Genomic DNA, 15,000 nt, shown 5'->3' with positions numbered 1-15,000 from the left:
GCATATAGCAATAAATAAATCAGCAAAATTCTTTCTAATATTTTAGATAGAAGAAACATTTCTTCTATCTAAAATATTAGAAAGAATGTACCCTTCTATCCAAATCCAATTTGCATCGATAAAATAAATCCAAATTCCAGTAGTAGATGAATAATTGCAAATTTGTGTGTGTACGAGATTAGAATAACTTCAAAATAACTGACATAATTTTGTATTTTTCCTGATCAGAAAAATACATGAAAAAGAAAGGAGGTAGAAAAATTTTTGGATTTATGGTTAAAGAAGAAAAAGAAGAAAACAGGGGTTCTGTTGAATTTCAAGTATTCAGTTTCACCAATAAGATACGGAGACTTGCTTCACATTTGGAATTACACAAAAAAGATTTTTCATCGGAAAGAGGTCTACGAAGACTTTTGGGAAAACGTCGACGTTTGCTGGCTTATTTGGCAAAGAAAAATAGAGTACGTTATAAGAAATTAATCGGTCAGTTGAATATTCGGGAGCAGTAATTTAATCGTTCAAATTTTTTTCTTGTTTTATTATTTTTTTAGTAGTCTTATAGTAGTCTTAGATTTTTCATTTTGATGAGCCTCGCTTTGAGGAATTCATGGAATAATCCATTTTCATGGAATAATGAATTAAGGAAGAAAGGATATGAGTCTACCGCTTACAAGAAAAGATCTCATGATAGTCAATATGGGCCCTCAACACCCATCAATGCATGGTGTTCTTCGACTGATCGTTACTCTCGATGGTGAGGATGTTATTGATTGTGAACCCATATTAGGGTATTTACACAGAGGAATGGAAAAAATCGCGGAAAACCGAACTATTATACAATACTTACCTTATGTAACAAGGTGGGATTATTTAGCTACTATGTTTACAGAAGCAATAACAGTAAATGCACCAGAATTCTTGGAGAATATTCAAATACCACAAAGAGCCAGCTATATTAGGGTAATTATGTTAGAATTAAGCCGGATAGCTTCTCACTTGCTATGGCTTGGACCTTTTATGGCGGATCTCGGCGCACAGACTCCTTTTTTCTATATTTTTAGAGAGAGAGAATTAATATATGATCTATTTGAAGCTGCTACAGGTATGCGAATGATGCACAATTACTTTCGCATCGGAGGAGTAGCCGCCGATCTACCTTATGGATGGATCGATAAATGTTTAGATTTCTGTGATTATTTTTTACGCGGAGTTGTTGAATATCAACAACTTATTACACAGAATCCAATTTTTTTAGAGCGAGTTGAAGGAGTAGGTTTTATTAGCGGAGAAGAAGCAGTAAATTGGGGCTTATCGGGACCGATGTTACGAGCTTCTGGAATACAATGGGATCTTCGTAAAGTAGATCCTTATGAGTCTTACAACCAATTTGATTGGAAAGTCCAATGGCAAAAAGAAGGGGATTCGTTAGCTCGCTATTTAGTACGAATTGGTGAAATGAGGGAATCCATCAAAATAATTCAACAAGCTGTAGAAAAAATTCCTGGAGGACCTTATGAAAATTTAGAAGTCCGACGCTTTAAGAAAGAAAATAATTCTGAATGGAATGATTTTGAGTATAAATTTCTTGGTAAAAAACCTTCGCCCAATTTTGAATTGTCAAGACAAGAGCTTTATGTAAGAGTAGAAGCCCCAAAAGGTGAATTAGGGATTTATCTAGTAGGAGATGATAGCCTTTTCCCCTGGAGATGGAAAATCCGTCCACCCGGGTTTATTAATTTGCAAATTCTTCCTCAGCTAGTTAAAAAAATGAAATTGGCTGATATCATGACGATATTAGGTAGTATAGATATCATTATGGGGGAAGTTGATCGTTGAAATGATAATAGATAGGGTAGAGGTAGAAACTATCAATTCTTTTTCGAAATTGGAATTATTAAAAGAAGTCTATGGACTGATATCGATTCTACCCATTTTGACCCTCCTTTTGGGAATAACAATAGAGGTACTCGTAATTGTGTGGTTAGAAAGAGAAATATCTGCGTCGATACAACAACGTATTGGTCCTGAATATGCTGGCCCCCTGGGCCTGCTTCAAGCTATAGCAGATGGGACTAAGCTACTTTTTAAAGAAGATATTCTGCCATCCCGAGGAGATATTTCTTTATTTAGCATTGGACCCTCTATAGCAGTCATATCAGTTTTATTAAGTTTTTTAGTTATCCCTTTGGGATATCATTTTGTTTTAGCCGATCTTAGTATTGGTGTTTTTTTATGGATTGCCATTTCAAGTATAGCTCCTATTGGTCTTCTTATGGCAGGATATAGCTCAAATAATAAATATTCTTTTTCAGGCGGTCTACGAGCTGCTGCTCAATCCATTAGTTATGAAATACCATTAACTTTTTGTGTGCTAGCAATATCTCTACGTGTGATTCGTTAAAATAGATCTTTTTCCTATAAAATCCATTAACTATTTATATTCCTTTTCTTATTTAGTATTTGGGTTGGTAAGTTAAACTAGATAGCTATATGAGTGAAACAAAACAGCTTATAAATTTGTAGTAAAAAGAAAAAATCTCATTTCCTACGTACAAGAAAAAAGTGGAAGTAAACATAAGCAGTGTAAACTCTTTATCCCAAGGTTGATATTTTTTAATTAGTCATCATATCTTGAAGCGGCCAAGAATAAAGGATTCACGATATGGAATTCCATTACTAGAATACTCCTAGTTATTACTATAACTTAATAATCCATAAGAAGAATCCACCAAAAGTTAGTGAAGGGTTAGGAACACTAAAGTACATAAAGGATTAGTAATGGAAAATCTAAAACATTAGAGATTTTTGCCCATAAAAGGAATCATAATAAGGACTTGCAATTTGTAGAAATTATCAAGTAGTACTTTCTTCGGATTCCGATCCAGAGTATGTTCCCATTCACTTGTTAAGGAAATGGCTATCAAGAACGAATTAACCCTTTATCCATTTTTTCTTTTTAAATACCCCCTCCCTGGGGAAAGAAGAATAGTAAAAAAGATATGGAGTGCACTAGAAAAAATTTTCATTATTTCCTTCCTCTATCCATATTCATGCAGAATTGCTCATGAACTAATACCCAACTCTTTCCATTTATTAATTGAATTCCTATAACAAGTAACAAGTGTTTTATTCCAAGATTAAGTTATTACTGAACAAAGAAAAATTTTCATTATATTATAAAGGATGAGATCAATTCGGAAGCGCTTTTTCTTATTCTAGCAGACGGAATTCCTTTGGTCTAATTTAGGACTTTCAAATCTATTTTATTTTATCTAATTCTATCTACGCCCCCGGGGCTAGGAACAAAACAGTCCTTTCCTTTTTCTGATCATAGAGAAGCCGTATGAAGCTAAGGTTTCATGTACGGTTTTGAAATAGCGGTGGGAACTGTGATGTTATCACCGACTATGATTATCTAACAGTTCAAGTACAGTTGATATAGTTGAAGCACAGTCAAAATACGGTTTTTTTGGATGGAATATTTGGCGTCAGCCTATAGGTTTTCTGGTTTTTTTAATTTCTTCTTTGGCAGAATGTGAAAGATTACCCTTTGATTTACCAGAAGCGGAGGAAGAATTAGTAGCAGGTTACCAAACTGAATATTCCGGTATCAAATATGGTTTATTTTATCTTGTTTCTTACCTAAATTTATTAGTTTCTTCTTTATTTGTAACAGTTCTCTACTTGGGCGGGTGGAATTTATCTATTCCCTATATATCCTTTTTTGATTTTTTCCAAATGAATAAAGCAGTTGGAATTTTGGAAATGACAATGGGTATATTTATTACATTAACTAAAGCTTATTTATTTCTCTTCATTTCTATCACAATAAGATGGACTTTACCGAGGATGAGAATGGATCAGTTATTAAATCTTGGATGGAAATTTCTTTTACCTATTTCCCTGGGCAATCTCTTATTAACAACCTCTTCTCAACTTGTTTCACTATAAATAAGATAATACAATAATAGTAAGAATATTTTCAACACAAAAGCTCTCTCAAACAAGAGAAAGAAACATATCTTTTTCATAGATATTTAGAATGAATATGTTCCCTATGGTAACTGGGTTCATGAGTTATGGTCAACAAACAATACGTGCTACAAGGTACATAGGTCAAAGTTTCATAACTACCTTATCCCACACAAATCGTTTACCTATAACGATTCACTACCCTTATGAAAAATCAATTACACCAGAGCGTTTCCGAGGGCGAATCCACTTTGAATTTGATAAATGTATTGCTTGTGAAGTATGTGTTCGCGTATGTCCGATAGATTTACCCGTTGTGGATTGGAGATTTGAAAAGGATATTAAAAGAAAACAATTGCTTAATTATAGTATTGATTTCGGAGTTTGTATATTTTGTGGCAATTGTGTTGAGTACTGTCCAACAAGCTGTTTATCAATGACTGAAGAATATGAACTTTCTACCTATGATCGTCATGAATTGAATTACAATCAAATTGCTTTAAGTCGGTTACCAATCTCCATAATGGGAGATTACACAATTCAAACAATTAGGAATTCGTCTGAAAGTAAAATAAACAAAGAAAAATCTTCGAATTCAAGAACGATTACTGATTACTAAACTTTGATTTTGTCTTTCTGTTATAAAAATCTAATAATTCTTTATTAAACTTTAAAATTAAACTATAAAGAAAAACGAAAAACTACTGCTTATTGGAAATTATTTCTTATTTTAAATCAGACTAGATTTTCGTGATATAATATAATTTATAACTATAAGTTTATACACAAAAAAATACCCTAATCCTTTTTTCCTTCCTTGAATCCTTTAGTTTTAGTCAGTTCATGAAAAATTTTATACTATTAATTTCTTTTTATCCATAATGGATTTACCTGGACCAATACATGAGATTCTTATGCTATTTGGGGGATTTGTTCTTCTACTAGGGGGTCTAGGAGTAGTATTACTTACCAACCCCATTTATTCTGCCTTTTCGCTGGGATTAGTTCTTGTTTGTATATCCTTATTCTATTTTTTATTAAATTCCTACTTTGTAGCTGTCGCACAACTTCTTATTTATGTGGGAGCCATAAATGTCTTGATCATATTCGCTGTAATGTTCGTAAATGGCTCAGAATGGTCTAAAGATAAGAATTATTGGACTATTGGAGATGGGTTCACTTCACTCGTTTGTATAACTATTGTTTTTTCACTAATGACTACTATCCCAGATACGTCGTGGTATGGAATTCTTTGGACTACAAGATCAAACCAAATAGTAGAACAGGGTCTCATAAATAATGTTCAACAAATTGGAATTCATTTAGCAACCGATTTTTATCTTCCGTTTGAACTCATTTCCATAATTCTTCTAGTTTCTTTAATAGGTGCAATTACTATGGCTCGGCAATAAGAAAACTTAGAAAAAGTACAAATTATAAGAATTGCAAATCTAAAATAAATAACTAAAGAATCACAATTTTGATTTAGTAAAATCCATCTACTGCCAACAAATACCTCCTTTTTTTTTTTTTTTTTTTTCTTTTGTTGTGTAATTGTTCTATTGTAATTAATTGAATCGGTTCAATTCTTGCCCTCATATTGAAATGAATCGAGATTGATAAGGAGTTAGTTAATGATGTTTGAGCATGTACTTTTTTTGAGTGTCTATTTATTTTCGATTGGTATCTATGGATTGATCACAAGCCGAAACATGGTTAGAGCTCTAATATGTCTTGAACTTATACTGAATTCAATTAATCTAAATCTCGTAACATTTTCTGATCTATTTGATAGTCGCCAATTAAAAGGAGATATTTTCGCAATTTTTGTTATAGCCCTTGCAGCTGCTGAAGCCGCTATTGGACTATCCATTCTTTCTTCCATCCATCGTAATAGGAAATCCACTCGTATCAATCAATCTAATTTATTGAATAATTAGACTTTTGAATAATTAGACATAGAATCCTCTAAACAAAGGCGCACATATTAAAATAAATAGAAATCAATACTATTTTCTTAGTATTATTTGAGAATATCCATTTTTTTTAGTAGATTATTGCATAGTATTCTTTTTCACTTAAATGAATTTTTGTATTTGTAATTCATTGATATTGCAATTTGAATATTGCAATAATTTATATTGAAAAGACGATAGCCAATTTATTGGCTAATTCGAATTCGTCTGTACAATTCGTAAAATTCTTTCTTATTTCTTATTTATTGTTGAAATCCAAAATTAAAGTCTCTTGGCTCTCTTCACGCTTTCTCACAAACAGATTAAAAAATAGATTTTTTTTTTTGAAGTTTGGATAAACCATTGCTTCGTCTGGTGTCTACAATACATATGACTCATTATAGTACTAATTTCATTTTTACCAGATCGAAAAATTTTATGTTGAAAAGAAAAATTTATAGATCCAATGTCACATTCCGTAAAAATTTACGATACATGTATAGGATGCACTCAATGTGTACGAGCTTGTCCAACAGATGTATTAGAAATGATACCCTGGGATGGATGTAAAGCCAAGCAAATTGCTTCCGCGCCGAGAACCGAAGATTGTGTGGGTTGTAAGAGATGTGAATCTGCCTGCCCGACAGATTTTTTAAGTGTCCGCGTTTATTTAGGGCCTGAAACAACACGTAGCATGGCTCTATCTTATTGATACGTTACAAAAAACTTCACTCGAATCGTCTGATTCCTCTTTACCGAAGAAGCCTGTGCTCGAAATAATCGAGCACGGGCTTTTCTGGTCAAAACGTATCTTGTCTTTATCACTTTATCATGAGTTATTTTCCTTGGTTAACAATACTTGTTGTTTTGCCGATATTTGCAGGTTCATTAATTTTCTTTTTACCTCATAAGGGAAACAAAGTCGTTAGGTGGTATACTATATCTATTTGTTTATTAGAATTCCTTCTAATGACTTATGCGTTCTGTTATCATTTCCAACTGGAGGATCCCTTAATCCAATTAAAGGAGGATTATAAATGGATAGATGTCTTCGATTTCCACTGGAGATTGGGAATCGATGGACTTTCATTAGGATCTATTTTATTGACAGGATTTATCACTACTTTAGCTACTTTAGCAGCTTGGCCAATTACACGGAATTCGCGATTATTCTATTTCCTGATGCTCGCAATGTATAGTGGTCAAATAGGATTATTTTCTTCGCGAGACCTTTTACTTTTTTTTATCATGTGGGAGTTAGAATTAATTCCTGTTTACTTACTTTTATCCATGTGGGGGGGGAAGAGGCGTCTATATTCAGCTACAAAGTTTATTTTGTATACTGCAGGCGGTTCCATTTTTTTCTTAATCGGAGTTCTGGGTATGGGCTTATATGGTTCCAACGAACCATGGATTAGATTTGGAAAGATTAATTAATCAATCATACCCTGCAACCTTGGAAATACTTTTATATTTTGGCTTCCTTATTGCTTATGCTGTCAAATTGCCGATTATACCCCTACATACGTGGTTACCAGATACCCATGGGGAAGCACATTATAGTACATGTATGCTTTTAGCGGGAATATTATTAAAGATGGGAGCATATGGATTGATTCGGATCAACATGGAATTGTTACCTCATGCTCATTATCTATTTTCGCCCTGGTTAGTAATAATAGGAGCGATCCAAATAATCTATGCAGCTTCAACTTCTCTTGGTCAACGAAATTTCAAAAAAAGAATAGCTTATTCCTCTGTATCTCACATGGGTTTCATAATTATAGGAATTGGTTCCATAACCAACATTGGACTCAATGGAGCTATTTTACAAATATTATCCCATGGATTTATTGGTGCTACACTTTTTTTCTTGGCAGGAACCGCTTCTGATAGAATGCGTCTTGTTTATCTCGAAGAACTGGGGGGAATATCTATCCCAATGCCTAAAATTTTTACCATGTTTAGTAGCTTTTCAATGGCTTCTCTTGCCTTACCAGGAATGAGTGGTTTTGTCGCAGAATTAGTAGTATTTTTTGGACTAATTACTAGTCCAAAATTTCTGTTAATGCCAAAAACACTAATTACTTTTGTAATGGCAATTGGAATGATATTAACTCCTATTTATTTATTATCTATGTTACGCCAGATGTTCTATGGATACAAGCTATTTAATGTTCCAAACGCAAATTTTGTGGATTCTGGACCACGAGAACTCTTTATTTTAATCTGTATCTTTTTACCAGTAATAGGAATTGGTATTTATCCAGATTTTGTTCTCTCCCTATCCGTTGACAGGGTAGAGGCTCTCTTATCCAATTATTATCCTAAATAGGTTTGCTTTTTTTTACTCGTCTGCTCTATTAATGCAGAAATAAGTAAAAAAGTATATAATGCAGAAATAAGTAAAAAAGTATAATTAGATCTATCTCGAATTTTTGAGAACCCTTTGATAAGGCGTTCAAGGGGTTCTCAAATAAAACATAAAAGTAAAAACCTTCATTTCATGAAGGTTTTATTTTATGTAATCATTTAGGTGTTAATGTAAACGAACCATAACTATGTAAGCCTATTCCTAATAGATTTATACCAAAATAACAAATCCAAATTATAAGAAATCCTATCAAAGCTATAAGTGCAGAATTCGTACCCTTCCAATTTGGATTTGTTCTACTATGTAAATAAATTGCGAATATGGTCCAAGTAATAAATGCCCAAGTTTCCTTAGGATCCCAATTCCAATAGGATCCCCAGGCCTCATTAGCCCATACTGCTCCACAAAGAATACCTACGGTTAAAAGGGTAAATCCTAGGCTAATGACACGATAACTCCAAGAATCCAAACGCTCCGTTAATTGATATTTGTAATAATTTGGAAATGAAGGGACAGAGGTTCTTTTTAAAGCACTTCTTTTTGCATAAAAATATTTAATATCACTAAAGAAAAATGTTTTATTTAAAACATTTTTTTTCTTTTTAGAAAAGAAATGGAAATTATTTCGAAATCTAATGATTAGAATAGCGGCAGATAATAAGGATCCGCACAAAAGAGTTGCATAGCTTAATAACATCATACTGACATGCATCATTAACCACTGAGATTGTAGAGCAGGTACTAGTATCGTGGATTGATGCATTTCAGTTAAAAGACCCGATGTGGCAAAGCCTTGCGTTAAAATAGTACTTGGCGTAGTTATTGTGCTTAAATCATTTTTAGAGTTCTGTATTTTAGGAATGGTATGAAGAATATACAGGGCCCATGAAAGGAAGATCAATGACTCATATAAATTACTTAATGGAAAATGTCCCGAGGAAGCCCAACGAGAAACTAAGAATCCTGTTATAGAGAAAAAAGTAACTATCATTCCTTTTTCTGACGAATCGCGTAATCCTCCAAGTTCACGAACTAATAAGGTTATAAAATGAATCGTAATCACAATTGAAATCGTTGAGAAAGAGATATGAGTTAGTATATGTTCTAAAGTTGCAAATAGCATAAGGGGAAGGTCCCATTACAAAATTGTAAATTTCGAATTGATTTCTAATCTATTGTATTCTTTTTCAAGAATGCCGCCACTCGGATTCGAACCGAGATGCTTGAGCACTGCTTCCTAAGAGCAGCGTGTCTACCAATTTCACCATGGCGGCTAACTTCAAATAATAGGTAACTTAAAAGAATAATAGCTATTATCTTGGGAATCGTCGATATTGGGAAAGTCCATAAAATTTAGGAACATTAGAGTTTTCATTAAAATAGACTTCGTTTGGTAGTATCGTTTCCATTTTTTTTTTTTACAATAAACTCTTGCTTTGCCCAATAGAAACACAAACACTGCTTGAAAGAGTTGGAACTTCTTTTTTCTAACTTGCAATTATAGAACTAATTTTTTCTAATTAATTTCCCCTTTACATTTTGAAAATTCTTTCAATACAATGAAAAAAATCCAAAAGGGTTTCTATTTAATGATGAAATTAAAATAAAATGGATAAATAGAAAAGGCTTTTTGGATTTTTTAAAAATTTCTAGAATGAAAGTCTTTATGCTCTTATTAATAAGATTTACTAACCTTATGATTTTGGAGAAGATAGGTGGAAGTTGTAAGTCCTATTGTAAGAATACTCCACTTTTCATAATTTTCCTAATAGAATATGAGGATTCTATTAGGAAAATTATGAAAAGTTCATTGATAGGAAAAGAATACTTAGCACACAGTATACCAAACAAAACTTTTTTTTTCTTGTATATATAAGATAAGAGGGGTTTTTTGTTCTAAGAATATTGTACCGAGTAATTCGACACATAAAAGTACATTCAAAGAAGAATCCAAATTATTAAATAATTGGAATTCTTTTTTGATAAGTCAATTCATATTATTCCAAAATCTTATTATTTGTTTGTTGCCCAGAAAAACCCTTTGGTTTTGGATGCTCATTACCGCTCGAAAATGATCTTGATTTTACTAAAGAATAAGATTGTACTATGGAAAAATAAGTCTTTTTCTTCCAAATATTTTTACGAATACGCTTTTTTGACATTGAAGTACGTTTTTTTGGAACTGCCATTCAAAAAGGAAATTACTTTTTTCTAGTTGTATGTGAAAGACATCTATTGCTGCAAATCAATCCTTCTTTCTTCTTTTTATTAGTATTTATACTTAGATACTGAAAGATACTTAAATTTTGAATTATTTTTTACTTCATTTTGTCTAATGCGGATAAGACAACAAGAATTTTTTAACATTTTTTCTTTATATATTTTATACTTTTTTTTTAATAATATAGAATATATAGAAGGGTTTCTCATTTAAATCTATTTATATCTATTTATATATCAAGTATACTCCATATATAGATATATGGTATGGAAGCCTATCCCCCATATAAGATAAGACGGGGGGATAAAAAGAAGGGAAAATGAAAATAGTTAATTAAGTTCAGAATGGTATTCCATAAAGGAAAGGAATTCCAATCAAAACAAAAAATACTGAGTCTCTTAAACAAGACATTCTAAAACTTAGGTAATTTATAGTCATTAGAATTTTAGTTCTATATGAAGTAAGGACTATTCGATAATTTCTTATAAACATAGGTTTTCATTGGAATTCACTCAATCAGTTAATTATGGAACAAGAGAGCTGTTTCATCTTTGTTTTAAAGAAATATAAAAATGAATTATGAATAGAAAGTAAAATGATTCCACTTTTTTTTTTTTATTTTTATAAATATCTTTATTTAGTTAATAAAATAACTTCGTTACCTAGTTATTTTATTAACTTTTTTAATTTAACCAACTAAACCCATTCTTAATTTTTAATTATTTCAATGAGATAAATTTTGGAAAAATTAAGAATTTCAGTATTTTTTCTTATTCTTTTTATTTATTCTTTCAGAAAGAGATAAGAATTGGTTTGGTGAATCGGAAACAATTTTATAGAAAAATTGAAGTAAAAATTGAAGTAAAAATTGCAATTTCTTTTCTTATGGAACATACATATCAATATGCATGGGTAATCCCTCTTCTCCCACTTCCAGTTATTATGTCAATGGGATTTGGCCTTATTCTTATTCCGACAGCAACAAAAAATCTTCGTCGCATATGGGCTTTTCCTAGTGTTTTACTCTTAAGTATAGCTATGGTATTCTCAGTTCAACTGTCTATTCAACAAATAAATGGAAGTTCGATCTATCAATATCTATGGTCTTGGACCGTCAATAATGATTTTTCTTTAGAATTTGGATACTTGATTGACCCACTTACTTCTATTATGTTAATACTAATTACTACTGTAGGAATCCTGGTTCTTATTTATAGTGATGGTTATATGTCTCACGATGAAGGATATTTGAGATTTTTTGTTTATATAAGTTTTTTCAATACTTCCATGTTGGGATTGGTTACTAGCTCCAATTTGATACAAATTTATTTTTTTTGGGAACTCGTGGGAATGTGTTCTTATTTATTGATAGGCTTTTGGTTTACACGACCAATCGCAGCGAGTGCTTGTCAAAAAGCTTTTGTAACTAATCGTGTAGGGGATTTTGGTCTATTATTAGGAATTTTAGGTTTTTTTTGGATAACAGGTAGTTTAGAGTTTAGGGATTTGTTCAAAATAGCTAATAACTGGATTCCTAATAATGGAATTAACTCTTTACTTACTACTTTGTGTGCTTTTTTATTATTCCTTGGTGCAGTTGCGAAATCCGCACAATTCCCTCTTCACGTATGGTTACCCGATGCTATGGAAGGGCCCACTCCTATTTCGGCTCTTATACACGCAGCAACTATGGTTGCTGCGGGAATTTTTCTTCTAGCTCGACTTCTTCCTCTTTTCATATCTTTACCTTTGATAATGAGTTTTATTTCTTTAGTAGGTACAATAACACTATTCTTAGGAGCTACTTTAGCTCTTGCTCAGAGAGATATTAAAAGAAGCTTAGCCTATTCTACAATGTCTCAATTGGGTTATATGATGTTAGCTCTAGGTATAGGTTCTTATCAAGCTGCTTTATTCCATTTGATCACTCATGCTTATTCAAAAGCTTTATTGTTCTTGGGATCCGGATCCGTTATTCATTCAATGGAACCTCTTGTTGGATATTCACCAGATAAAAGTCAAAATATGGTTCTTATGGGCGGTTTAAGAAAATACATTCCAATCACAAGAACTACTTTTTTATGGGGTACACTTTCTCTTTGTGGTATTCCACCTCTTGCTTGCTTCTGGTCCAAAGATGAAATCCTTAGTAATAGTTGGTTGTATTCGCCCTTTTTTGGAATAATAGCCTCCTTTACTGCAGGATTAACTGCCTTTTATATGTTTCGGATATATTTACTTACATTTGATGGGTATTTGCGTGTTCATTTTCAAAATTACAGTAGCACTAAAGAGAGTTCCTTGTATTCAATATCCTTATGGGGAAAAAGGATACCCAAAGGAGTGAATAGGGATTTCGTTTTATCAACAACGAAGAGTGGAGTTTCTTTTTTTTCACAAAATATACCAAAAATTCAAGGTAATACAAGAAATAGGATAGGATCCTTTACTACGTCTTTTGGGGCTAAAAAAACTTTTGCCTATCCGCATGAAACGGGAAATACTATGTTATTTCCTCTTCTTATATTACTACTTTTCACTTTGTTCATTGGATTCATAGGAATCTCTTTTGATAATGGAGGAATTGGTAATGGAATAGCAGAGTTAACCATATTATCAAAGTGGTTAACTCCCTCAATAAACTTTACCCAGGAAAGTTCTAATTCTTTTGTAAATTCATATGAATTTATTACTAATGCAATTTCTTCTGTAAGTCTAGCTATCTTTGGTTTATTCATAGCATATATCTTCTATGGATCCGCTTATTCTTTTTTTCAGAATTTGGATTTAATAAACTCTTTTTACAAAGGAAATCCTAAAAAAGAATTTTTAGATCAAGTAAAAAAAAATATATACAGTTGGTCATATAATCGTGGTTATATAGATATTTTCTATACTAGGGTCTTTACCCTCGGTATAAGAGGGTTAACCGAACTCACGGAGTTTTTTGATAAGGGTGTTATTGATGGAATTACCAATGGAGTGGGTCTTGCTAGTTTTTGTATAGGAGAGGAAATTAAATATGTAGGGGGAGGTCGAATCTCGTCTTATTTATTCTTTTTTTTATGTTATGTATCTGTGTTTTTATTCTTTTTTCTTTCTTAAGTTAAGGAATTTACAACAAGTCTCTTGCAAAAATAACTATCCTATCCCCTTTCTACAATCTCTCTATATCCTTGTTACATAAGGTAAGTATTGTATAATAGTTCGGTTTTCCGCGATTTTTTCCATTCCTCTGTGTAAATACCCTAATATGGGTTCACAATCAATAACATCCTCACCATCGAGAGTAACGATCAGTCGAAGAACACCATGCATTGATGGGTGTTGAGGGCCCATATTGACTATCATGAGATCTTTTCTTGTAAGCGGTAGACTCATATCCTTTCTTCCTTAATTCATTATTCCATGAAAATGGATTATTCCATGAATTCCTCAAAGCGAGGCTCATCAAAATGAAAAATCTAAGACTACTATAAGACTACTAAAAAAATAATAAAACAAGAAAAAAATTTGAACGATTAAATTACTGCTCCCGAATATTCAACTGACCGATTAATTTCTTATAACGTACTCTATTTTTCTTTGCCAAATAAGCCAGCAAACGTCGACGTTTTCCCAAAAGTCTTCGTAGACCTCTTTCCGATGAAAAATCTTTTTTGTGTAATTCCAAATGTGAAGCAAGTCTCCGTATCTTATTGGTGAAACTGAATACTTGAAATTCAACAGAACCCCTGTTTTCTTCTTTTTCTTCTTTAACCATAAATCCAAAAATTTTTCTACCTCCTTTCTTTTTCATGTATTTTTCTGATCAGGAAAAATACAAAATTATGTCAGTTATTTTGAAGTTATTCTAATCTCGTACACACACAAATTTGCAATTATTCATCTACTACTGGAATTTGGATTTATTTTATCGATGCAAATTGGATTTGGATAGAAGGGTACATTCTTTCTAATATTTTAGATAGAAGAAATGTTTCTTCTATCTAAAATATTAGAAAGAATTTTGCTGATTTATTTATTGCTATATGCAATTTATGGAATTGATACACCATTTAATTGATATCATTTAGCAAAATGAAACACAGCATATGCATCCATCTTTTGGCTCGAGAATTTCACGGGATAGAGATATGGTATAAGAAATAGACTATTAAGTAACTCTAAATGAATTGTGGATACATCTGTATCCTTAACATACTGAAACGATTGTCATTATTCGTATCAAACCAATAGCGATTCATACAAGCTAAATCTTCTAATCAATGGTGGGCCAATAATGAATTTTTTTGCATATGTATTAAGACGCTTGGCCTGATTTCGAAATTGTCCAGAGTTTTATATGTTGTTTTCATTGCAAAATGATGGGTCTCCTTCCATAACTTTCCAATTACGAGTACGAGAATTGAAAGACATGAAAATTCTCAATTCTCTACGGCGTCTAGTAGATAGAAACAAGAAAATCAGAAGAATCT

This window comes from Triticum urartu, unplaced genomic scaffold (genome assembly GCF_056163025.1).
Source record: "Triticum urartu cultivar PI428250 unplaced genomic scaffold, HENAU_Tu73 scaffold544, whole genome shotgun sequence".
Lineage (NCBI taxonomy): Eukaryota > Viridiplantae > Streptophyta > Magnoliopsida > Poales > Poaceae > Triticum > Triticum urartu.
This window is presented reverse-complemented; position numbering follows the sequence as displayed.